Source organism: Pongo pygmaeus, chromosome 3, assembly GCF_028885625.2.
Source record: "Pongo pygmaeus isolate AG05252 chromosome 3, NHGRI_mPonPyg2-v2.0_pri, whole genome shotgun sequence".
NCBI classification, from domain to species: Eukaryota; Metazoa; Chordata; class Mammalia; order Primates; family Hominidae; genus Pongo; species Pongo pygmaeus.
Window position 1 is genome coordinate 84212603 of NC_072376.2, and position 27720 is coordinate 84240322.

At 35.8% G+C, this 27720-nt stretch overlaps 1 protein-coding gene across 3 annotated transcripts in view; it reads left to right on the plus strand.

Moving 5' to 3' along the window:
- Positions 1-27720, plus strand: part of NPFFR2 (neuropeptide FF receptor 2) — a 118364-nt gene that overhangs the window by 18205 nt on the left and 72439 nt on the right. Inside the window, exon 2 of one of the 3 annotated variants that reach the window (XM_054485726.1) lies at positions 17685-17795. The exons of the other annotated variants lie outside the window; for them this stretch is intronic. The gene's annotated coding sequence lies outside the window, so the exon portion shown is untranslated. The remainder of the gene's footprint in view (positions 1-17684; positions 17796-27720) is intronic. 3 annotated transcript variants of the gene reach the window in all.

Below are 27720 nucleotides of genomic sequence, written 5' to 3' on the forward strand. Positions count from 1 at the left end.
ATATTAAATAGCATCTTTTGCAATCAATGTCAAGGCTGTGTTGTGCCTTTGGTTGTCTTTTGGTAAATCTACAAAGGAGCATCAACTTAGTGTCCTCATAAAAGACACATATGTGTTCCACTACATTCAGTGTGAACAATATTTTAATTTAGCTTGCCAAGATGTAGTGAAATATAATTTTTTCAGGGTGATTGTTCTCTTAAAAATATATAAAAGGGCCTAGAAAATGATCTTTTGGCTAAAGCTGTAGAAAACAGACTGCCATTGATTTGTAGAATATGCTGTTTGGTGTTTAGACGCTGGAAAATGTTTGGTAGGAGAACTTTAAAAACCTGTTATAATTGTAGCCTTGAGTATGATATGATTTGGCAACTAAGAGATCACCTTACGAAGCTATGATCCACAGGCAATGCAGTCTTAGGTATTATAAATTCGTATTTATATCAAAAATTCCAAATATCTATTGAGATATTGTGATACAATAAGAATACACATTTTGGTCTTCTTTCCCAGCTCCTGGCCAGACCTCATGAAACTCTTGTAAGTGCTAGTGATAAGAGCTATAGGAGCACCTTTTATTATAATGTAATTGGTTTTTGTTCCTGACTCTTGAAACGCTTCTGAAAATGTGAAAGAATAATCTTTTGCTAGTCATAAAAAGCCCCATTCAACTACACTTGAATTTATGTCAGTGAAGTGACTTGTGGAAAGCGCCTAAGGGTGGGGGTCACTGGTTGTGAGGGAAATCAACACCATTATTAGAGGGTTGGAGTTTTTAGCACTCCCATCCAAACCTCCAAGGATGGGAGAGGGGCTTGAGGTTGAGTTAATCATTAGTGGCCAATGATTTAACAAATCATGCCTAGGTAATGAATATCCTAATCCTTCATAAATGTCCTAATCAAAGGAGTTTGGAGATTTTCCACGTTAGTGAACACATGGAGGGCTGTAAGTCTCAATTTCCAAACTATACAAACCAAGAACAAATAATTTCATACAAATCCTTTGCCATTGACATTAGCCAGAAGACAGAGTACTATATAAACCCAAACTAATATTTTAAGCTCCCTAACCAACTGAATGGAACCCTCTTCTTTGCCAAGGGCATTCAAAAGTTAGCCTGAAAAACTAGTTCAGTCTGTGATGGGAAGGGAGGTTGCATGTGCTTCATTATACACTCCTCCCTTTACAATTCGGGCACAACTGAACAGCATTAACATTAAAACTGACACCTTAAGACTGACAAAACAGACTCTTTGCAGCAATAAAATACCAAATTCCAACCCAACTCTAGTATAGCATGACATGACAAATAGCAGGCCCTGAAGGAAATCAACATGTTTTACTTCAAAATACATTTCTTTGACGTATTTTGAAAAGGCCCTGCAAAACTGTCTCTTGTGGGAAAAATCTACATTCTGTAGAGAATCTCTTTCCCTTTCCAGGTCTTTGCCCTGATCTAGGAGAGATTAACTAAGAGTCTGGCACCTTTTTAAGTCTAATAAGAAACATTTACAATCTATTCTCTTTGAAGCCTGCTACCTGGAGGCTTCATCTTCATGATAAAAATCTTGCTCTCTACAACCGCTTATCTTAAGCAGACACTCCTTTCTATTAATTTCAGGTCTTACATAATAACTTAACTCTTTCAACCAATTGACAATCAGAAAATCTTTGAATCTACCTATGATCTAGAACACCCCTACCCCTTGCTTCAAGTTGTCCTGCCTTTCTGGACCAGCCAGTGTACATCTTACATGTATTGATTGATATCGTGTGCCTCCCTAAAATATAAAAAACCAAGCTGTAGCCTGACCACATTGGGCACATGTTCTCAAGACTTCCTGGGGCTGTGTCATTGGCAATGGTCCTCGGGTTTGGCTTAGAATAAATCTCTTCATATATTTTACAGAATTTGACTCATTTTGTCAAAAACTTCAAACCAAGTTATCTGTAAATAGAAAACTATAATAATGACAACAACAATACTAATTTCAAGCAGAGATGTTTCTCAAGCTCCCAGACCTCCAGGCTTTGTGGAGAATGAAGTGAATCTGGGGGAAAGAAAACAGCATGGAAGAGATAATCAGAGAACAGAGAGCCTATGAGTGAACTAAAATTGTCCCCAGAAAGAGAAAGTTTACCCTAGGAACAAAAATACTATAAATAGTACTGGAAGTTCTATAAGAAAGGTATTTTTTTAATATCCGCCAGCAATGTTTTGTAGTTTTAAGCATATGCATTTTATACACCTTTTCTTAAATTTATTACCATGTATTTTGTTTTTTTATTTATGATAAATCAAGTACTTTACAAAATTTTACTTTCAGGTTATCCATTGCCAGTATATAGAAATATAATTATTATTTGTAAATTGACTTTATATCTTGAGAACTTACTAAATTATTATTTATGATGACTTTCATATAGATTCAGGATTTTCTATGTACGCAATCATGCATTATGCCAATAAAGACAGTTTTAGTTCCTTCTTTTTGATCTGTATGTCTTTTATATTTTTTTCTAATGCACTAGCTATATCTCCAGTACAGTGTTAAAATAGAAAGAAGAGACATCTTTGCCTATTCCTTATCTAAGAGCACAGTATTCAATAATTTTACCATTGATGACTATAGTAACTGTATGTTTTGTATAGGTCTCCTTTCTCAAATTCCCTTTTCTCCTAGTTTTTAAAATCATAAACAGTATTGAATAGCATGTTCATATTTTGAGTCTACATTTATGGGAAACTCAATATTATTAAGATTTTGATTCTCTTAAAATTGATCTATAGATTCAGTTGATCTATAGACACTATTGATCTCTATTCAATCTATAGATTCAATCCAACACAATCTCAGCATGCTTTTTCTGAAGAAAATAATAAGCTATTAATGTATATGGAAAAGCAAACAACCTAGAAGAAACAACAATTTTTTTTAATGAACAAGTTTGACTAGACTACTTGGTTTACAGATTTGCTGTAAACTACAGTAATCGAGACAGTGTTGTTGGTGTAAGCATGGCCATGTAGACAAACAGAACACAATCACCAGTACAGAAATAGACCCACACTTATGTGGTCAATTTATTTTAGACAATGGATCCAAGATAATTCAATTAGAAAAGATTAATCTTTTTAATAAATGGCACTGGAACTACCAAATATCCCTATAAAAAATTAACCTTAACTCTTACATTACACCATACACAAAAATTAAATTGAAATGGAACATAAATGTAAACATATAAGCTAAAACTATAAACCTTCTGTAAAAATCATAAGAGAAAATTTTTGCAAACTTTTACAGGAAAGATTTCTTAAATATAACACAAGAATCACAAACCATGAAAGAAATAAACTGACACAATTAACTTTATCAAAACTTACAGAAAAAATTTTTTTGCTCTCTGAAAGACATAGTTAAGAAAACAAAGAGACAAATCACAGAATGGGAGAAAATGTTTTGAAAATATATATTTTTACAAAGTACTTTATCCAGAAGATATAAACAATTCTTATAACTCAATAAGAACACAAAGAACCTTCACAAATGGAGATATTAATAGCTAATAAACTCATGAAAAAGTGTTCAGAGTCCTGTCTTCATGAAAAAGCAAACTAAAAAATAGTGAGACATCTCTACACCATCATCCTCAACAAGGGTGATATCATCCCCAAGGTAGTAAAAATTAGTTCTTAGGCACAGATGAAAATTTTCTATATTGTATAATATACAGATTTTATATGTGTATATAATACATATACACATAGTATAAAACAGATACTATTAAACTACTAATATATGCAAAACATCAATGAATCTTAAAAAGCATTAGACTAAGTAGAAGAAAATCTTAATATCCACATACAAGTATACATCATTTGATTACACTTTTGCTTTATTGTGCTTCACAGTATTGTGTTTGCAAATTGAAGGTTTGTGGTAACCTTGTATTGAACAAAGCTATCAGTGCCATGTTCCCATGTTCCCCGAGCGCATAGGCTCACTTTGTGTCTTTGTCACATTTCGGTAATTCTTGTAATAATAATAAAAAAGTTTGAAATATTGCATCTGTGAACATGATCTGTAGTGCTATTATTGTAATTGTTTTGGGGTACCACAAACTGTGACTGCATAAAATGGCAAAGGTAATAGATAAGTGTTGTGTGTATTCTGACTGTTCTACCATAGCACATAGTAGAGCAGATATTCTCCCCTCTCCCTCTCCTTGAGGCTTCCTATTATATGAGACAAAACAATATCAAAATTAGGCCAGTGAATAACCCTACAATGGCCTCTAAGTGTTTAGGTTAAAGGAAAAGTTGCACATCTTTCACTTTAAATCAAAAGCTAGAAATAATTAAGCTTAGTGAGGAAGGCATGTCCAACGCCAAGACAGGCCAAACCCTAGGCCTCTTGAGCCAAACAGCTAGCCAAGTTGTGAATGCAAAGGAAAAGTTATCAGAGGAAATTTAAAGTGCTGCTCCAGTGAATACGTGAATGATAAGATAGCAAAATAGCTTTGTGGCTGATATGGAGAAAGTCTGAGTCGTCTGGATAGAAAATCTAACGAGCCACAACATTCCCTTAAGTTGAAGTCTAATCCAGAGCAAGGCCCTAACTCTATTCAATTCTATGAAAGCTAAAAGAGGTGAGGAAGCTGCAGGAGAAAACTGTGAAGCTAGCGGAGGTTGGTTCATGAGATTCAAGGAAAAAATTCTCTCTGTGCCATAAAAGTCAAAGGTGAAGCAACAAGTGCTGACACAGAAACTGCATCAGGTTATCCAGAAGTTCTCATTAAGATAATTGATGAAAGTGGCTACACTAAGTAATAGATTTTCAATGTGCATGAAAACACCTTCTGTTGGAAGAAGATGCCATTGAGGACTTTCATAGCTAGAGAGAAGAAGAAAATGCCTGGCTTCAGAACCTCAAAGGACAGCCTGATAAGGCAGCTGGTGACTTTAAGTTGAAGCCAATGCTCATTTATTATTCCAAAACCCCTAAGTTCCTTAAGAATTATGCTAAATATACTCTGTCCATGCTCTATAAATGAAACATCAAAGCTTTGGTGACAGCACTTCTGTTTAAAGCATGGTGTACTCTATACTTTCAGCCCACTATGGAGACCTACTGCTCAGCAAAGAAGATTCCTTTCAAAACATTACTGCTCATTTGCAATGCACCTTGTCACTCAAGAACTCTAACAGAGATATACAAATAGATTAATGTAGTTTTCATGCCTGCTAATACAACATACATTCTTTAGTCCATAGATCAATGAGTAATTTTGACTTTCCAGCCTTAGTATTTGAAAAATACATTTTTTAAGGCTATAAATGGCACAAATAGTGCTTCTTCTGATGGACATGGGCAAAGTAAGCTGAAAACCTTCTGGAAAGGATTCACCATTTTAGATACCATGAAAGAATTTTTGTGATTTATGGGAGGTAGTCAAAATGTTAACATTAACAGCAGTTTGGAAGAAGTTGGTTCAAATCTTCAGGGATGATTTTGAGAAGCTGAAGACTTCAGTGGAGGAAGTAACTGCAAATCTGATGGAAATAACAAGAGAACTAGAATTAGAAGTGGAACCTGAAGATGTGTCTCAATTTCTGCAATGTCATAATCAAACTTGAACAGATGAGGAGTTGCTTCTTATGGATAAGCAAAGGGAGTGTTTTTTTTTTTTTTTTTTTTTTTTTTTTTAAGAGGGAATCTACTACAGGTGAAGATGCTGTGGACATTGTTGAAATGGCAACAAAGGATTTGTATATAAATGACATGAGTAAAAACCACAATAAAGTGATATATTGAAGCTTATTGAATAATAAAAGAATATATTGGTTCATACCGAAATAAACAAATAGAAGAAAGCTCTTCCTTATATTAGATTGCCAACTAACAAATACAAAAGAAATAATAGAATTTAAAAATTACCACTTGGCAATCATCATCATCATCATCATTGACTCAGGTGGGAAACATCAATTAAGGCTAAAACTGGTGGGTGCAAGTTTGCTGACCATGTGAGTTTCCTAGGGCGGCTATAACATATCATCATACATTTGGTGGCTTAAAACAATAGAAATTTATTTTCTCACAGTTCCAGAGGCCAGAAATCTGAAATCAAGGGGTAGGAAGGGCCAAGTTCCCTTGAAAGATCTCAGAGAAAATTCTTCTTTGCTTCTTCCAGCTTGTGGTGGCTCCAGGAACACCTTGGCTTAAGGCAGCATAACTCCAATCTTTGCCTTTGTCTTCACATAACATTCTTTGTTGCTATGTCTGAATTTTCCTCTGCCTTTCTCTTATAAGGACATCTTTCACTGGATTTAGGGCTCACCCTAAATTTCGGGTGATGTCATTTTCAGATCCCTAATTATGTTTGCAAAGACCGTTTTTCCAAGTAAGGTCACATACATAGATTCCAGGTGGACAAATCTTTGGAGGAGTCACAAGCCAATGCACAACAGTGAAAACAGGATATTTACAGAGTATCTCCCACAATATACTTATTAAGTGCCAAGGGAAAAGTAGAAACTCCATAATGGAGAGACCTGGCAAATCAAGGTCAATGTCATCAATAGTAGTACAAATCTATATTGCATCCCTCCATGCATGATGCACTATGAAGAGTACCATGTCACTTCTGCCACATTTCTGCCAAAAATGCATAATATGAATCTAATTCTGAGGAAACATACACAAATCCAAATGGAGTGGCATTCCGATACTTCCAGAAACCTCAAAGTTATGAAAGACAGGAAGAGAGGATGGTGAGGCTTGACTAGTTAAAAATTGGACTAGATAAATATTTCTTCAGCTCTAAAAGACATTGCCAGGAGGTAATAATATTTGAGTAGGGTTTTGGATAGAGACAGTGTTTTATCAGTGATAACTTCCTGATTTTGATTATCGTATTGTGTAGGAGAATGTGTTTATTTTATGGGGAATACACACTAAAGTATTTATGGGCACAGGGACATTATTTCAATAACTTACTCCTAAAGAGTTTAGAAAATACTATGTATATACAGAAAGATAATTTAGTAAATATGGCAAAGTGTGAATATTTGGGGATTCTGAAAAGTATGTGGCAGTTCTTTGTATAATTGCTGAAACTTTTCTGTAGTTATGAAATTATTTCAAAATAAAAAGTAAAAAAAAAAAATTACTTTGAAGAAAATATCTAGTTACCCCAGAGGAGTCTGGTCCCCAAAATTCACTGTGGCTGGAACAGTGATGTGATATATGTTTTAATGCATATAAGCTGGTCCCTGGCAACAAAGCCAGTGACCTGACTGGTTTTCTGAAGCAGCAGTGAATATTTAGAGGATTTTATGATTTTTCTTCCTTATCAGTCTTTGAATGGGCTTATGGAAAATAAGACAACTTCTGGATTGTTTACAATTTAATGTGAATTGTTTGACTGAGTTTTCTACTTAGAGTTTCATCTAGCATGGATTTTTTGGTAAAACCCATGGGATTGGCTGTTTTTCCTCATTCTAGGGTCACCAGGATTTTTTCAGTGTCATGTCTGTCACAAACCTTTCAAGTACAATTGGATCTTCATGATTTTAAGGCCCAAGAGGCACAGCAGCTCACACCACAGCATGTACCTGCTGCAAAACTATCTCCTGCTCTGGGCATTACTCAAACTTAACAGCTCTAGCAAATACACCAGTAAATCCATTACAAAATATTGTTCACGTAAGCCAAATAAGCTTATCAAGTAAAGTACTTCTTAGTTGTTGAGGAGGTACAAATTAATGGAACTGCCTTTCCCTTTGGAGGGAATGACTATTCTGGCCATAGACCATTGTTCTCCTAGAAACTTTATTCAGGTAGCAATTTACTATTTTGGGATGTGTAAGAATTATCTCCTGTCCTCTAGTACTCATGTGTCTTATCAAGGCATCTCATGAATTAGCTAATTTCTGCTCACCAGGTCTGATTAATGTGATTTCATTGATTTAGTAGACCAATGTAATGACAAGATGGGCAAGGTCTGCAAGATAGATTATGACAGAGTTAAAGAAAAGATATAGTTTCACATAGCGCTGAGGTAAAATATATACTACTATCTCCGCACAGTGAAAACAAAAAACTAGTTTTTTGACTAGTTTGATAATTTGCATGGAGAAAACATATTTGTCAGACTAAGAGCTGCACACCAGATTCTAGGGGCTTCTATACTATGGGATTTAAATTTGCAGTAAGTCCCTGTCATTTTCCAAGACTTGTCTATCTTCTTAAATAGGCAATTTAACAGGGATGTAAGAGGAATCAACAACTCTGTGTCTTTGAAGTCTTTGATGATGACACTAATTTATGTAGTGCCCCAGTGATATAGTAATTGCTTTTGGTTTACTGTCTTGGTGGGGAGGAGAAAATTACAGGATCTTTAACTTGGCTCTTCCTATTCTTATAGTATTAACTCTGTGGTGCTGTGAACCAAAGTGGGGTTTCTTCTAATTGCTGAGTGTGGATATTCCAACTTATATTAATATTTAGTCACTAAAGGAAGAAAAGAGCTTAGCATGCGTGTAGACCTACTGGGTGTACTGTGAGACAGACTCAGGCTAATGTTCTATCATTATCTGACCTCCGTAAGTCTCCACTATAACTTGTGGCCCAGAATTAATTTGGGAACCTACACATTAGCAATGACCACAAATCCTGGAAAACCTGGTTATTTTTCCTCCCAGATAATTATCACTTTAATAATTAGCTGCAGCTTCCTTTATTAAAATATCTTTGGAAATATTTGAGGCAGTGATGCATGATGCTTCCTCAAATGGATCCAGCTTCCCATTTATTAAAGAGATTTTATGTCTGTGAACTGGTTCAGGTCTAAAAATTGAGTGAGAGACTATAGTTTTCCATTGTAGTGACTTGAGACAGATGTCCAATCTTTATTCCTAAAGTATAACTTTAGTAGAAAGTACACCTACTTCAGTTCTTGAGTCAGTGGCATTTTGTAATAATCTCTGTGTGTCAGACATTCTTACTACCTTATTCAACCTGCCTCCCATTAGAATAAGCACACTCACCTTTGTCTGGCAGTTAAGTGTCTGTCTGTCCAGGATTCCATAATACCTATTGTAATCAAGGAGCCTCTTTCAATGACACCATCTCCAGCCATTATATATCTACTGATTTCAGAATATAACCATACCCAAGGATGCTGGCATTTCACTGACCAATGCATTTCCCAGTGCTTTGGTAAAATAGAAAGTTTTCTGGGCCCTCCTAGTATACAATGAAGAGATAGATTCCCTCCTCAATATTATAACAGAAGTGTTAAAAAATATGATTTTATTGAATGTAGATTAATGTTGAATTTAATGAACCAAGAAAACAGATTTATTCCAGTTGCATAAAACAGTACATTAAATTCTGAACCTTTGGGGAAAACAATGTATGTAAATATAGACGTTAAGCTGAGAATTTAAAACCCCGAGCTTGTCATTCTTATTATTATTTGGGGATTTTTCCGATGAGGTCAGAAGCCAACCCACCTGAGTCCCCTTCATCATCACTTTTCTACTAACGTCCCCATTTAGTAGCTGCTGAGTTGTTCATTCTAAACCTTGCCTTTAATGGACATTTCATTCTATTAAAAAACCTGTGATAATTTAAGTAACTTTTTTGCCACTGCATGTTAGAGACTACAAATATCACATTTTTCACTGCAAGCCATTTATGTATCTTATACAATATCAGTCAACAGTCTCTTAAAGGAGAGTTTCAACAGCAGAAAGTCATTTAGGTCAGAGAATATATGCTCACAAAAGCATTAGAAATATTGGAGGATCAAAGATCAGGGAAAGCTGCTGCTGGCTGTAGGTTTTAGAAACCTCTATCAAGTTTTAGAAAAAATCAGGAAGGTGTGGAACCAGTGTCTTCACTGCAGCACTGACAGTCATGATTTGCAAAGCACCTGGAGGCTAGTGAATGACTTTCTATCTGCTGAAGCTCATAAAGTTGACTGTCACTGCTGGAGGAGCAAAGTAGAGCTTTCTGCCTGTCTTTCACCTTCCAAATCTCATAACTGCTTTTTGCTGTTGGACCTAACCCAGAGCTAAAGAAGTTACTTGTTTCCAGCCCTGCGACACAGGAATATTAGAGAAAAGCTGAGACTGTGCTAATCTATCACTAGACAAACTGACATAGTGGTTAAGAGAATGGGCTTTGAAGCTCTGGAGCCAGATCACCTGGGTTCAGAGCCAGGTTCCTCCACCTACTATTTCTATGACCTTGGCAGGGTGCCCAATTTCTTTGTTCCTCAGTTGTGACAGTTTTGAACTGTAGCTAATCTCCCTACCTCAAAGATTTTTAAGAGTTAGTTCAATGTACTCTATGATAATGCCTGACATATGTAAGTATTTCTTTGCAGGAACATGGATGAAGCTGGAAAGCATCATTATCAGCAAACTAACACAGGAACAGAAAACCAAACATCTCATGTTCTCACTTATAAGTAGGCGTTGAACAATGAGAACACATGGACAGAGGGAGGGGAACATCACACACTGGGGCCTGTTGGGGGGTGGGAGGCAAGGGGAGGGAGAGCATTAGGACAAATACCTAATGCATGCAGAGCTTAACACCTAGATAATGGGTTGATAGGTGCAGCGACCACCATGGCACACGTATACCTATGTAACAAACCTACATGTTCTGCACATGTAGCCCAGAACTTAAAGTAAAATAATAAATACATGAGGACAGAAAAAAGAAATTATTACTAAAATATATGAATGTACAAAATGGTTTTGCAAAAATGCAAATAAAGTGATTAGGCATTGCATAATCTGTTTGCAACTCTTTGGTACTCAATTATTTTTTATTTGAGGTATTTCTTTCCACAGGAACCATAATTATTTAACTATTTTAGGTTTACGTTGTGTTTGAGGCTAAATATACTAGCAGCTAGCTTATGTTTAATCAGCATTGCTTTTACATAAAGGACACTCATCTGAAAGCTCAAGGTAGTACACTTAAGTCATTATATTTTATTTTTTCATGAAGGCCAAGCAAAAATACCACAGGTCTTTTTACTCTTCTTGGTAGGATCATAATTTTGTTAAATGTCCATAAATAATTAAGATGCCTCTAAAGGTTTCCTCCATAACTATAAAGTAATAAAACAGATCTTCCAATTTGAATTTCTCTGGAAGCATTGATTGCAACTTAATCAATTAAACTTTTCACAAATTGACTTTATAATTTCATAATGTTTTAAATTCATTCAAGAGTAGGTATACTGTAATAGATTGTAAAACAAAAAAAGAAGTCAAGAGTCTTCATTCTTTCCTGTATATGTCCTTTCCAATGTGAAATTGTAGCTTCTTCCATAAAGACGTGAAATCTTCCAGATCCCTTTAATATGGGCTGCACATGTGACTTTTTTTTTCCCAACAAAAAGTGATGGTACTCCAGGTTGAGGCTTTGTGATTCTTTCTTGCTCCTCTGCCTTTATCATGAGAAGATGCTCAAGCTGGCCTGTTAGAGGATGAGACTTGTGGAACCATATGGAGCAGAGCTGATTCAGCCCGGTTGTCTCAGTTAAAGCCCCAGATGTGTGAGAGAGGCCAGTTGAAATTAGCAAAGCCAGCCTATAGCTGACCAATGATGCATAGATGAGCCCAACCAAGCCCACTTCATATTAGTAGAATTTCCGGGAGACTTTTGAGAAAACAAAACAAAACAAAACAAAAAACACTGTACATCTTGAAGGCTGTGTAGTTGGTTGTAATTATTGCAGCAACAGGTAACTGTACATACACAGTGACATGATTACAAACTGAGCAGTAAGTATATTTAAATTCAAAAAGTATTTTTGTTTACCAATGTTAGAAAAGTAGCAGTTTCATCTTTTTGATGCTTTTTCTAAATATACAATATAATGCTTTCAAAAACATTAATTTAGGGAAAATGTAGAGCATCTGCATTCATAACCAAAAGGATGTTTATATTTGTTATTCTACCAAGGGTCTATAAAACAAGTCTAAAGAATTTATTCATTGGCAAAATGAATTTTGTATGGCAAAATTTTATGGCAAAACATACAAATCAGAAGCAGTTATTCATTCCTTGCATTTTGCATTCTATACTTACTTGCTGCCTACGTTGAAGCCAACAAGGTAGTTTGAATAAATAAATGGTTTTTCTTTAATAATGTTGTGCAGCAGGGAAGTCAGCTTCTACAGAAATGGTTTTGAAGTGATTAAGAAGAAAAAGCTTTATAAGTATTTTAAGGGTATTGAGTTACTCTGAGGATAAGTAGGATAAATGTTATGATTGGAAAGCAGAGCAAGGTTTCAAGCATTCAGCAGGCAAGCTTTCAAAACATAATATTAGTTGGCATAAATAAAAATAAAAGTTCTTTTCAGTATTGCTTGAGAAAGGCAAAAGTGGTTATTTTCAGTCAGCCCACTTTAATTCAGTACCTGGTGAAGTTTTCCAGCTGGGGCATATGGCACATAGAAATGACTTATCAAAAGAGGGGGTTCAAGATAGTTCAAGAAAATTTAATCTTTTATCTATAATGTGTTAGCCATTCTGCTAGGTACTGAGAACAGAGTTGGCCAAAGAAAATGATTGTAAATCTGTGTGAAATGCTGAATAATAGTATATGCAAGACATGAGAAACAAAATTTGTCTATGTGACTAGAGAATGATTCACAGAGGAGAAAACCAATGACTGGGTCTCGATTTACGTTTGTAGTTTACCATTTAGGAAAAAAGGATGACAGTAATAAAAAGGAACAGTATAAACAAAGGCATAGGGATGTGAATGAGTGAGTCACAGTGGAAAACTCCACCTACCAGAAACATGGATAACCCAGGACGGAAGAGGATGGAGGTAAAATATGATAGTACTGATGGTATATTAGTTATTTATTTCTGCAAATGAATTAGTGCAAAACTTACTTGCTTAAAAACAACAATATTAATCTCACAGTTTCTGTGGGTCAGGAGCTCAGCATGGCTCACCTGGGCCCTCTGGCTCAGGATCTCTCAGGCTGCCATCAAGGCTGCTGTCAGCCTCATCTGGAGGAACAGTGCAGGGAGGATCCACTTCCATGCTCACTGGTCATCAGCAGGATCCAGTTTTTGCTGGCTATTGGCCTGAGGCCACCCTCAGTTCCCTGCCACCCTCTGTAGGCAGTTCTCAACTTCTCAGCTTGTAAGCAAGCATAGAGAGCCAGAGAGAGTGTGAGCAAGATGGATGTCAATCTTTTGTTACCTAATCTCAGACGTGACTTCTGTCACTTTTGCCATATTATATCCATTAAAAGCAAGTTACTAGATCCAACCCACTCTTAAGGAAGTGGGAGGGAATATAAAGCAAGGACATAGGTAGCAGGAGGGAGGGATCTTTGGGAGCCTTTTAGAAGTAGCCCCCAAAAGATGGTAAAAGTAATTCCATCCATCATGAGTGATAGTACTAGGAAAAGAGGTGGGTGATAGGGAAACATGAAATTGATGAGACAGACAGTTGGTAAATTATAGGGAACATTTTAGTGTTCTACTGAAATAACCAGAGAGCCTGCATAGGTGGGATACATTGATCCCTGTGAGTAGGGCTAAAAAATGCTAACATTGCTCACCTGACACATCTAGGAAAAGAAGCGCTTCGAGTGCCCACGTGGTGGAGACTTGTTTCTTACTTCTTCTACACAGGCAAGATGCTGCTGGAGGGATGCTTGCAGCCTAACCTGACTGCCAAATATGAAAAGAGAAAAGAGGAGGTGAAGGACAGAGCACAATATCAATGCATCCAAGTTGTTCAGTGGCCAGAGACAGAAATCTGAAATAAAACAACCAGCACTGGTTGCTCAGAGGAAAAAAAAAACACAAAGCTTATGACAAAGTCAATTTTCACAAAAATAATATCAAGAATATTTTAAAAGATAATTTAGAGGATTAAAAAACTTCATTAAAAATTATTTTTGAATGAAATAATTCCATGGGCAAGTGGAAAGAGATGACATTAACATTGAGAACTGAATCAGAAACCTGAAATATCAAGTTAAAGAATCAGGTCTCTGAAAAAAATCAGAGACCAAAAGGAATGTGATGGAAATAATGAATGCAAATATGTAAATAATCTTAATTCTTAAAGAAGAAAAGGTATCAAGAAATTACAGGCAATCGTTAAATATATGAGAGAAATAAGCTCTTGGCCTCAAAAAGACTTTCTTCTCCAACAGATTGAAAGGAAAATGAAATTCCAATATTAATGTTTTAAAAGAAACTCCTGATCATATGTTAGTATAATTACTGAATTCTGAGAATGAAACAATTTATCCTATTGTAAATTAGACAAATTGACCCAAGGAGATACACATTTTCTTCTAAGACACTTTCTTTCAGCCAAAGTGGTTTATTTGCTATTCGTTAAATGCAGGGCACCATCATTCCTAGTCCCATTTTCTTCTAGTAGGAGCAGCCTTTCCCCAACTGCACGGTTGGAATTGGAGCGCCAAAGAGAGTGCTGTAATAATTACATTAAGACTAGCATCAGGGTACAGGAACTATCCCAGACAAATCTGGTCCTGTGGTTCTCCCTACCCAGATCTTCAGAAGGCTCATCCTTGTGATGCCCTCAGGACTTTGCTTAAGTGTCACCTTATCCACTTCCCTGACCATCCCCTAGTGAATTAATGAACTACTACTCATGCAAGCCCCCTTATCCTACTTGATATTTTGCCTCATATATTATGCATTTATTTATTATATCTCTCCACCTGTCTTAGTTAATTTGTGCTACTACAACAAAATACCAGAGACTGAGTAATTTGTAAAGAACAGAAATTTGTTTTCTCATAGTTCCGGAGCTTTGGAAGTCCAAGATCAAGGTACTGTCAGGTTTGATTGTCTGGTGAGGGCTGCTCTCCGCTTCCAAGATGGCACCTTGTTGCTGCATCCTCTGGAGAGGAGGAGTGCTGTGTCCTTACAAGGTGGAAGACATAAGGGCAAGAGGGCCAAACACCTAGTGAAGGCTCTTTCATAAGGGTTTTAATTCCACTAATGAAGAAGGATCCCTCATGACCTAATCACCTCTTAAGGGCCCCACCTCCTAATACCATCTCTTTGGTCATTAAGTTTTAACACCTGAATTTTTAAAGCAATACATCCAAATTTATGTCCCTCTTAGATGAAAAATACATTCAGTCCATTCCCATAGCCCCCAAAGTATTAACTATTTCCAGTATCAACTTAAAAGTCTAAAGTCCAAAGTCTCATTGAAATATTTCTCAATTAGATATGGGTTAGATGCAAAGGTATGTATCATCTGTAGGCAAATTTCCCTTTATCTGTGAATCTGTGAAGTTAAAAAAGTTATGTGCTTCCAAAGTATAGTGGTGGGATGGGCACAAGATAGATGTTTCTGTTCCAAAAGGGAGAAACAGGAAAGAAGGATGAGGTAACTGGTTTTAAGTAAGTCTAAAATCCAACAGGGCAAACAACACTCCATCTTAAGCCTTGAGAATAATCTTTGACTCCATGTCTCACATTCCAGGCACACTGGGGTAAGGGTTAGGTCCCCAAGGCTCCAGGGGACTACAACCCCATGGCTTTACTGAGTGTACCCCAAGTAGCTGCCCTCACAGATTGAAATTGGGTGCCTACAGCTCTCCCAGACTGGCATTCCGCATTGGTGACTGTACAGATCTAGGCTCTCTGAGGTGGCTCTGCTCCCACGGCTCCACTAAGCATTGCTCTGGTGGGGGCTCTCTGCAGTGGCCCCAACCCCTCGGCTCTGCTGGGCTTTGCCCAGGTTGGGGCCTTATTCAGCACATGAGCAACAGTCCTCTGCCTGGGCCCCGATCCTCTCTGAGGGGTGTCCTTTGAAATCTTGGTGGAGGTGAAATCATGCCACCACAGGTCAAGCACTCTGTGAGCCTGTTGAATTAGCATCATGTGGATGGATTCTCTCGTTTACGGCATTGTGGTTTACAGATCATGCCTTGCAGAGCAGTGGCCCGAGTTCTACCTGGCCCACTTTAGCCACAGCTGAAGTGGCCAGTGAGCACTGTACCAGAATATGGAAAGAAAGGACTTACAGTAACCTTGGGTGGAAAACCCTGAGGCCCCACAGCCACCCTGGGCCCCTCTCTTCCAGCTGTTCTGTTCTCAAGGCCCAGCACTCTGGGTGTTTGATGGGCACTGCAGCCTCTAAGATGCCTTCAGTGTCATGCTGCCATTATCTTAATGAATAACACCTGGCTTCCTTCTATTCATAATAATCTTATCAAATGGTCTCTTGGGTATACCGTTGGTTTTTCTCTCCTAAACAAGCTTTTAAAATTCTGTACATGGCCAGGCTGAGCATTTTTTCAAATCTTTACATTTTACTTTTGTTTTAACTATAAATTCCTTCTTCAGTTTTTTTCTCTATTCTCACATTTTACTATAAACAGGAAAATCCATGTAGCACCTGAATACTTTGCGCATAGAGATTTCTTCCACCAAATATCCTAGTTCATTGCTTTTAAGTTCTGCCTTCTACAAAGTCCTAGGACATAGACACTATTCAGACAAATTATTTTTCACTTTATAATGAGGACAGCCTTTTCTACAGTTTCCAATACCTTGTTTCTTATTTCCATCTGAGACTTCATTAGAATAGTCTTTGCTAACCATATTTCTACCAGCATTCTGTTCACAACCACTTTAAGTAATCTTTGGGAAGAATGAACCTTTCCCTGTAGCTCTGCTCTTCTTCTGAGCCCTCATCAGAATCACCCTTAACACTCCATTCATGGCAATACAGGCTTTTTTCAACATTTACTTCAAAAGTGTTCCAGCCTATAGCCATTACCCAATTCCAAATCTACTTCCCCATATTTTGGTGTCTGTTATAGCAACATCCACTTCTTTGGTACTGATTTCTCTCTTAGTCCATTTTTATGGCTATAACAAAATATCACAGACTGAGTAATTTTTAAAGAACATAAATGTATTTCCTCACACTTCTGAAGGCTGAGAACTCCAAGATCAAGATGTGGGCAGGTTAGTTGTCTGGTGAGGACTGTTCTCTGGTTCCAAGATGGCATCTTGTTGCTGCATCCTCTGGAAAGGAGTGCTGTGTCCTAAGATAGCATATGGGCAAGAGGGCCAAGCACTGAGTAAAGCTATTTTTGTAAAAGGCTTAGTCCCATTTATGAGAAAAGAGCCCTCATGCTCTAATCACGTCTTAAAGGCCCTACAGTAGTACTTCATAATATCATGTTGCCTATTAAGTTTCAACACCTGAATTTTGGAGGAGACATGCTCAAGCCATAGCACCACTTCTATGAGAGCAGGGCCCTCTCTGTTTAGTTTACTGCTGTATCTATCCTTGTGCCTAGAACAGACAGTGGCATGTCATAGGCATTCAGTAAATACTGTTGAATGAACCAATTTTTGAATTAATGAATGAATAAATGAACAAAGTAGAAAAATTATATAGATCAATTTCCATAGAAAAAAATTGGAAGGGGATTAGCAGATGGATTCAGGTGAGACAGCATAGAATAATGGTTCTATGCTAGAGAATAGAACTTAATAATGCTTAAGTTCTAGAATATGACTGCCTGAGGTTCTTAGTTGTTTTTTTTTTTATCTTATCTTTTTTTTCCTGCATGGCTCTAGACACATATGGTTTGATTTCTTTATTTCCAGGTTTCCTCAGTTGTGAAATTAGGATGTTAATTATAGCTTTTGACATACAAGAAATACCAAAAAGATTGAATGTCTTAATAAGAGTGAAGCATGTAGATCAGTGACTGGTGTGTAAGTATTCCAATATTATTTTGATCTTTTGAAGAAGAGATAATGCCAACACTACTTAAGCTATTCTGATGAGGAAAAGATAAGAATAGCATAACAGTAATGCTAAGCCTTATAAAGACTGACTAAGTCTCACTTTTAACTAGAGAAATATCATTTATGACTACAGATTTTTAAAAGGCAAAGTATTAGCAATCTGAAAATTAGCTGTGTGTCAAAAGAACACTGGAGTATGACCTATGAAAAAATATCTTATGAATGCAAAGGAAGTCAATAGTAAATTATCAAATTATATCATTATGTAAACACAACATAGCATTTTAAAAACTATAATTGTACCATCACGTTCTAAAAAGGCATTTCAAATAATTCAGCAGTCTTTCCTGATTAAAGTGCTAAATAAAATATAAATTTAAAAAACTTTTAAGTATAAAACAGAGTCTTCACCAAAGTCCAACCGGAAAAATTCTAAAAAGTGAACTTTTAAAGCCGTTTTTATTACGATAGGAATCAGACAGGGATGCCTATGATCACTGCAGATGCTGTTATTACTATTAGTCAACATGAAAGTTTTAAAACGTTTGCGATAAGACAAGACAATAAACAACATTGACTAAAGATGTAATAAAGTCAAAAGCTTTTCCATAGATTATAAAAATATTTAAGGTACAGAATATTTCTGCAAATTAATAAATGACAATTAGTAACAGAATTGTTGGAAATATGAATAGGAAATTCACAGTAAAGTAAATCTAAATGGCAAATAAACATATGAAAATATGTTCAACCTAGTAATAAGGAAATGTAAATTGTTTTAAAATTATAGAATACTTTTTCTGTATCAGATTGGTAAATATAAAAATTGATCATACAAACTGTTAATAATAGCCTACATTATAATCAAGTACTGATTTATGCTAGGGACTTTTCTCATGTTCTATGTATATTAAGTCATATATTCTTTATAACAAGCATATGACTAAAACTAATGTTAGTCTAATATATCAATACTGGTATTATTATTCCTATTTTACACCCAATTAAACCAAGGAATATAGCAATTTAGTAATTTACTCAAGGTCTCACAGGTGAAAAGTTGAAGAGCTATAATTGATCCCTAGCAGATTGACCCTAGAGATTGCTCCTTTAACCACTACACTAAATTTTCTCATTGCTATCAGCAACATAGGTAAGGTGCCCTTCTCATATATAGCTCATTGAAATAAGAATTATTATAGTTTTTATAGAGTAACCCACAATATTTATTGAAATTAGAACTATAGCCTTTGGCCCCTCACTTCACTTCTAGGTTTGACAATATTTGTGAATAAGCATTCCAATAGGAATAAGCATAAGCAAATTCAGGGAGGTAGAGGAACACACAGTTTTTAAAGGAAAAATGAGGAGGCTCACATACATTTTTTTAAGAAAGTTATCCTTGGCTACAAGTATCAATACTATGGGTGGCATCAGTCCAAAGTTGGACAGGCAGTTGCTGGGCAGATATCCTCATGGAAGTATCGTGTGTGTGTGTGTGTGTGTGTGTGTGTGTGTGTGTATATGTGTGAGGCTGTGGTGGCCTTTGTGCAAGATTGTGTTTTTATGCAGAGTGTTTTGTGATAGTTATTTTATCAGACACACATGCCTGGGAACCCTCCACTCATGGCCTTTTGCAGCTCCATTTGTCAGGGTTTTCAAAATAAGTGGCTCCATTTTGATTCTGACAACTTTCACACACTTTATAGGAAAAAAAAGTACATAAATGTAAAGATGTGTACAAGATTGTTTATTGCAGCATGTAGTACTAAGGAGTGGATGCATAGCAATAGGTTTAATGATTGAAAAACCTATTGTATACTTGTAATGAACTTTGTGGTTGTTTTTATAATATCCATTCCCATTTTCTTAGGATCAAATTTATTTTGACAGTGTTTCAGCCTTCACCCTCTTGCCAATAGTTCATGTTCTTTGAGAGGGAGAGTAACAGTTGACTGCATTTCTAGTTTTAAAAGTGGTACATGTGACTGAGGCTTTATCACTGTTAGCAAATTATCAAAAGCAAATAATGTTGAACATTGACTGAGAAAAAAACATAATTCTGGACATCATCTTCAGAAATTATGATTCAATAGCTCTAGAGTTACTTCTCCAAGAATCTATGTTTTCCTTTTTTGTTAACCAAGCCCTCCAGGTGTTTCTCATGCACAGACATGTTTAAAAACAAGCATGAATATCATAAATGTCAATGCTCTATGGTAAATATCACCTAGCAGAGACTATGAATTCATGGAGGAAAGTGTAAATAATTACTAAGATCAGAGGTACAGGCAAGAGTTGACACTTTATTGATTTTTGAATATTAAGTGAGATTTTGTTTTTATGAGGAGTGTGTATGACCCCCCAAATAGAAGATAGTACAGAGTGGATTCTTGGAAGATGGTGCAGTATAAAGCATGTGAAATCTTTCTCCCTAACTAGACAATAATTGCACTGGCACAATCTGTCTGATGTAACTATTTTGGAGCTCTACAGTGTATTGAAGGCTTGCAGTTGAAGACTGGAATGATAACTTGCAGTTAATTTCAGTAAATTTCCACTCTTGGCACAAAACCATCCATCCCCTACCTCTCATCCACATGACAGTTAGATCTGCACATGTACCTGGAATAGCTTGAACATAGCTTGAAGAAGCCTGGGTGCACAAAAAGGACCCTTTCCTTTATATACCCGGGATCTATGCCCTGATTGTTACTTCTGAATGCAGAGGCACAAAGAGGCTAAAGCCATTGTTGTTTTACCTCCTCCCATTGCTGCAAGCCCTTCCCCTTCTGGCTGAAGTGACTTCCAGGGGTATTAAAGGGCCAGTGACTTCCCCTTCACCTTCATTTTTCTCTTTTTCAACTTTTTGAGCCAGACATTGAAGACTAGCTCACTGAAAAGAAACCACATACACGAGAAAATTAGAAAGTCACCACTCATGCCCAGGGGAAGGCACTGGCTCAGAAAAGGCCAGAGAATACATTCAGTTTGCCCCTCTGGTTTATTCTTGGCACAGAGATAGATAGCCTACAAGAATCAAGAAACAACAAAAAAAAAGCAGCAAATCCTGGTGAAGAGGAAGGATTCAATTTCCAGCATTGCTGTACCATTAGATTAACATGTCTAGTTTTCACCAGAAATCATAAAACATATTTACAAACCAGGAAAATATGGATAATTCAAAGGAAAACCACACAAACTGCCCCTGACAAAGAACTGATAGTGGACCTACGAGACACAGACTTTGAACAACTTTCTCAAAGATGCTGACAGAACCAAAGCAAGACACGAAGAATGCCAAGAAGTCAATGTATGAAAAAATAGAAACATAAATGAAGAGATAGAAAACCTAAAAAGAAAGAAAAAAAGAAATTTTGGAGCTGACAAAGAAAATAACTGAAATGAAATAGTCACTAGAGGGATTCAAGAGCAAATTTGATCAAGCAGAAAAATCAGCTAACTTGAAGATAGGACCATAGAAATTATTGTCTGAGAAACAGAAAGAAAAAAGATTGAAATAAAGTGGACAGAGACTATGAGTCCTGTGGGACACCATCAAACAGATCAACATATACATTATGAAAATGTCAGAGGGGAAGAGAAGGAGGAAGAGGAAGAGAGAATATTTGAAGAAATAATGGCTGAAAATTTTTCAAATATAATGAAAGATATGGAAATAAACATCCGAGAAGCTCAATAGATTCTGAGTAGAATAAACTCAAAGATACTCAGTGTGAGGTACATTATGATCAAAGTATCAAAATCCCAAAACAGATAATGTTGAAAGTAGCTTTAGAGAAGTGATTTACCACATAAAAAGGATCTCAATACTATTATCAGCAAATTTCTCATCAGAAACCTTGGAGCATTTCCCCTATGGATAAGGGGGACTAAGGTGTAGAAAAAAATAGCAAAATGGCAGCAGTAGGTCCCTATTTATCAGTAATTGCTTTTAATGTAAATGAATTAAATTCACCAATCAAAAGGCAGAGATCAGCAAAATAGAGTTTTTAAAATGATTCAACTACACGCCGTCTACAAGAGACTCATTTTAGATCCAGAAGGCAGTGGACTGATATATTCAAACTTCTGAAAGAGCAAACAAAGAAACAACATGTCAACCAAGAACTGTATAACTGATTTAATTGTATATTTTGAAATAACCAAAAAAGTATAATTAGATGGTTTGTAACACTAAGAATAAATGCTTTAGGGAATGGATACCCCATTTTTCATGATGTAATTATTACATATTGCATGCCTGTATCAAAATATCTCCTGTACCCCATAAACATATACAACTACAATGTACCAACAAAAATTAAAAATATTCTGTAGCCAGCAAAACTATCTTTCAAAAGCTTACCACTAGAACTGCCCTGAAAGAAATGCTAATGGAAGCCCTGCAGGTTGAAATTAAAGAACACTAAATAATAAGACATAAAGATCTCAATAAAGGTGAATACATGTGCAATTATAAAAGCTAGTGGTGTGGTAACCTTGATGTATGATTCCTCTTTTTGTTCTCTACTCTATTTAAGAGATTTATCCATTTAAAAAATTATTAGTGTCAAAGTTAGTATTATTATAACTTTAGTTTGTAAGTTAACATTTTTTTCTACATAATGGTAGAGATGAATACATTAAAATTTATTAGTTTATGTTTCTTAAAACACAATGTGTAAAGATATAATTTTGTAACACTGACAACTAAAAAAGGTAGTGCTGAAACTGTTAAAGATGCAGAATTTTTATGTTATTAAAGTGAAATGTTATAAATTCAAATTGGTGTAACAACTTTAGGATGTTACATGTAATCCCCATGGTAACTACAGAAAAATAACTAAAGAGTATACTCTAAAGGAAATGAGAAAGGAATAGAAATATTTCACCACAAAAAAATTAGCTAAACAGAAAAAAAGATGGTAATGCAGAATATGAGGAAGAAAATGGCTATGAGGCATAGAGTGGTTCCTCATACACAGGGTTTCACTTTCCATGGTTTCAGTTTCCCGTAGTGAACTGCAGTTCAAAAATATTAATCAGTACTCTTGTGCTTTTGAACCAGAATTAAGTAAAATAAGGGTTACTTGAACATAAGTACTGCAATACTATGACAATTAAGCTGCTAACCAAGATGGTTATTAGGTGACTAATGACAATCCAGGTAAAGATTTCATCCTGCTGTTCAGAATGACATGCAATTTAAAACTTATGAATTCTTTATTTTTGGACTTTTCAATTATGTCACAATGCCTACATAATTCACCTCATAAATCTCATCACATAGGGATTTTGTCATCTCACTTCATCACAAGAAGAAGAAGGGTGAGGACAGTGCAATAAATATTTTGAGGAAGAAACACCACATTCACATAATCTTTATTACAGTAGATAGCTATAATTGCTCCATTTTATTATTACTGTATTTTTGTTCATCTCTTTCTGTGCCTAATTTATAAATTAAACTTTATCTTAGGTGGTTAGGTGTAGGAAAAACCATAGTGTATATAGGGTTTAGCACTATCCATGATTTCAGGCATCCTCTTTGGGTCTGGGAACGTATCCCCTATGGGTAAGGGGGGACTACTATATAGAAAAAAAAATCAAAATGACAGAAGTAAGACCCTACTACTTATCAGTAATTGCTTTTAATGTAAATGAATTAAACCTTCCCATCAAAAGACAGAGATTGGCAAAATAGATGAAAAAAAAGATCCAACTATATGCTGTCTACAAGAGACTCACTTTAGAGGCCAAGACACAAGTAAGTTGAAAGGTTGAAAATGGATATTCTATGTAAACAGTAATAAAAATTCAGAAGAATGGCTAAACTAATGTCAGATAACATAGACTTTAACTTTAAAAAGATTATAAGATGAACAAGGATATTACATATTAATAAAAGATTCAATATGGCAAAGAGACAATTATAAACACGTTTATTTTTGTGATGGTTAATACTGAGTGTCAATTTGATTGGATTGACGAATACAAAGTATTGATCCTGGGTGTGTCTGTGAGGGTGTTGCCAACAAAAATTACCATTTGAGTCAGTGGGCTGGGGAAGGCAGACCCACACTTAATCTAGGGGGTGCAATCTAATCAGCTGCCAGTGAATATAAAGCAGGTAGAAAAACATGAAAAGGTGAGACTGGCCTGACCTACATCTTTCTACCATGCTGGATGCTTCCTGCCATCGAACAACGGACTCCAAGTTCTTCAGTTTTGAAAGTCAAACTGGCTCTCCTTGCTCTTCAGCCTGGAGAGAGCCCATTGTGGGCCCTTGTGATTGTGTGAGTTAATACTTAATAAACTCCATTCAATTAGTTCTATCCCTCTAGAGAAACTTGACTAACACACATTTAATAACAGACTACCAAAATACATGAAGTAAGAAATGACTAAAGAACTAAAGGGAGATATACACAGTTTTACAATAATATTCAGAGACTTCTATGCCCTACCCTCAATAATGGAGAGAACCACCAGACAGAATTATAACTAAGGAAACAGTGAACTTGAACCCATAATAAACCAACTATATCTAACATACATACATGGAACATTCTACCCAACAACAATAGGATACACATTCTTCTCAGGTACATGTAGGACATAAGCCAATCACAAAATAACAAATACTGTATGATTCCACTTATAAGAGGTACATTGAGTAGTCAAAATCATGGGGACTGAAAGCATAACGGAAATTGCCATATTCTGGGAGGAGAAAGGAAAGGGGAGTAATTGTTTCATGAATATAGAATTTCAACTTTGCAGAACAAAAAGAGTTTTAGAGATGAATGGTGGTGATGGTTGCACAACAATATGAATGTACTTAATATCCCCAAACTTTACACCTAAAATAGTTGTTACTCAAAATAATAAAAAGTAAATCAATCTCTTTCTCTCTCTGTCACACACACACACACACACACACACACACACACACTCACAGAGGGCAGACAGCACAAGCCAAAACAAGAAGGAACAAAGCACTTTCTATATTTTGGAAATAACAAAGAACCAGTGAGGCTAGATGGCATAAGTAGTGGAGATAAGTCTAGAAAGTTGGGTAAATGCCAAATCTAGAAAAATAATTGATGCTATGTTATGGAGTTTTTTTTCCATTATAATTTAAAGCAAATACATTTTTGGATTAAAAAAATAAAATGACCTTATTTGCTCTATGTGTTGGGAAAAAGTAATATGGAAATATAGATTGGAGAGGAAAGAGAACTGTGTAAGATACTTTGTATTTTTGGTATTTTGAGAAAAACTAATTATTTCATCTATATTATATATAAATTGTTATATTCTAACAAAAGTTGATTTTTATGTACTCATTTATATCTCATTTTAATAATATTGAGTATAAACCATTTTCCTAATAAGCATGTACCCCCAACCAGAATATTAAGAGACTACACGGCTTTGGCGTGCACAAGAAAGACATCATGATTTGATATGAAAATAAGCCATTGGTTTGACCATCAGGAAATGACCTTAGCAAGTACAGATTCAGTGGAAAATAGAGGCAGAAGCCAAGCTGCTGTGTGTGGAAGAATAAATGGTGGTTGAAGGGGTAAAGACAGCATCATTTTTCTTCAGGATGATTAAGAGTGACTGCTAGAGCAGGACGCCATCTTGAGGGTAACCAGATCATTTTAGCACAAATACAACCTAATGTAGCCAAGTCCCAGAGAGAGCAAGCAAATTCATGCAACAGTCATCCAGCAAGAATGTCCCTCATCACTCCTTTGGTGCTGCACTTTCACACAGTATATCTGTGATGTGATCATGAAAAGTAATTAAAGAAACAGTCTGCACCGTCAGTAAAGCATTACATCTAAGTGTTTATTCAATGTTATTGCCTTTAGTCATCAGCATTTTCAAGAAAGAGTAAAATATTGTTCTTTTTTCTAGAAAGTAATAACTCATCTAAATTAATGTTATCTTATTTTCCTCCAAATGAGAACATGTGCTACTCCCCTTATCAGTTAATGATTTGCTGAGGTACTTAGGGTAAAATAGTCTTTAAAAAATCTTTTGTTTATGTTCACTGGTTTCCATTTTTTACCTCTATATTCATCCTCATATTCAGCCTATTTTAAAATACTTCTTTCCTGAGTTCCATTCTTCCAGCCTTTCACTAATGCAACCCTGTACATTACACTGGATATATTGGGGTTTTTTCGTTGGCTGGCATAAACTTACTACAAGAAAATTTTGTTTCTACATAATATTTTATTAAAGTACTGAAAGCTACCACTATCATCTCTTCCAGGGGCTGTGGTGGGCCAGGAAAATGACAAATTAACTGCCAAATCTAATGAAAGGTTGATTAACTATAAAGAGAAGAAAAATTCAACCATCCTCATACGCTGACAACTGAGGTTTCTTGCTTTTTTCTTTCCAAATGCCCTTCCAATGAGGGGAAGACAAAATTAATATCTCATCCATGATTTCAGTCTGGCAGAATATGAACCTCTTTTACAAACAGGTTGATTATTAATTAGCATTCCTAAAATGTTGATCATTTTGCTAATCTTTAACACTGAAATTGAAATTGCTGCAGATCTTGACAGGCACCCAGTGAAAGTCCTCACTCCTTAAGTAAGAGCTTCATCAGAAACTATCGAATCTTTTAGCACAGATTTGTCCCGATTTTTAAGGCATACTTTTCACGGGGCTTTAATTTTCACTTGATCACTTGATTCATTTTACCATTTTTTTGTATTAATTCCTTCACACATTTTAGCTATTAGAAAGCCAGTATGAAGCGACATGTTTTTGTAAAAAATAGATTTGCCTCAACAAATTTTTACTCAGATAAAGAAAGTGCAAATTAGATTTAGTTTGCAATTTTAAAGCAGAGATTTTAAAGGTCATTTATGTTGTGTGCATGTGTGTAGCGGTTGTGTGATGGTGTCATTTCCTTTTTTTATTTGCCAGAACCATTCTTAAATAAAAATAAGTGCAATATGTCAGAAATAAAAGGTATCTGCTCTGTCATAATCTATAATTGGTGTGCTATTTATTAATGTTTGTTCCATAGTAGATGCCATGGGTTATCAGCCATAATTATGGATTAAGATTCATCTTTTGCATGTAGATACCCTATTGTTCCAGCAGTATTTGTTGAAAAGATTGGATTAGAAGTTTTAATGTAGCAACAAAATTGCTGCCGTGACGTGATAAAGTAAATGAACTGAATGTATAAGAATGTCTTCTAAAATCAAGCTTTCAAAGATGGTGTCTTTGAAAGAAATCAAGAGAAAGGGTTGAGGAAAGAGACTGACATATGTACTAAAGCTATCAATGAATGAGTGAGAGCAGATAGCAACAAAAAAAAAGAGTAGCATGAAGCTTTGTCTTGTGGCATGAGTTTCAAAAGATCTGGTGCTTTTTGAAAGAGGACAGAAGACTCCCCAAACTGATCTGTAGAATATTGTAATTTCTATCAAAATGCACACAAGGATTTTTGTGGACATAGGCAAGTTCCTCCTAAACTTTATGTAGAAAAGCACAGGACTAGAATAGCTAAAACGACCTTGAAAAATAAGAATAAAGTAGAAGGAATTACTCTACCTGCTATTAACACTTACTATATGGCTACATTGATAAAAAAGCAATGTGGTATTGGTGAAGAAATTGACACATAGATCAATGAAAGAGAATAGAAAAAGCAGAACTTGAGACGCATACAAACACACCCAAATTTTTGACAAAAATGTAAAAGCAATTCAGTGGAATTATGCTGAGTGAAAAAGACCAATCCCAAATTTTCCATAATATGTTATTCCATTTATATAACATTTTAAAATCACAAAATTATAGGATAAAGAATAGATTAGTGGTTGCCCAGTTTATGGAAGTTGGCGGG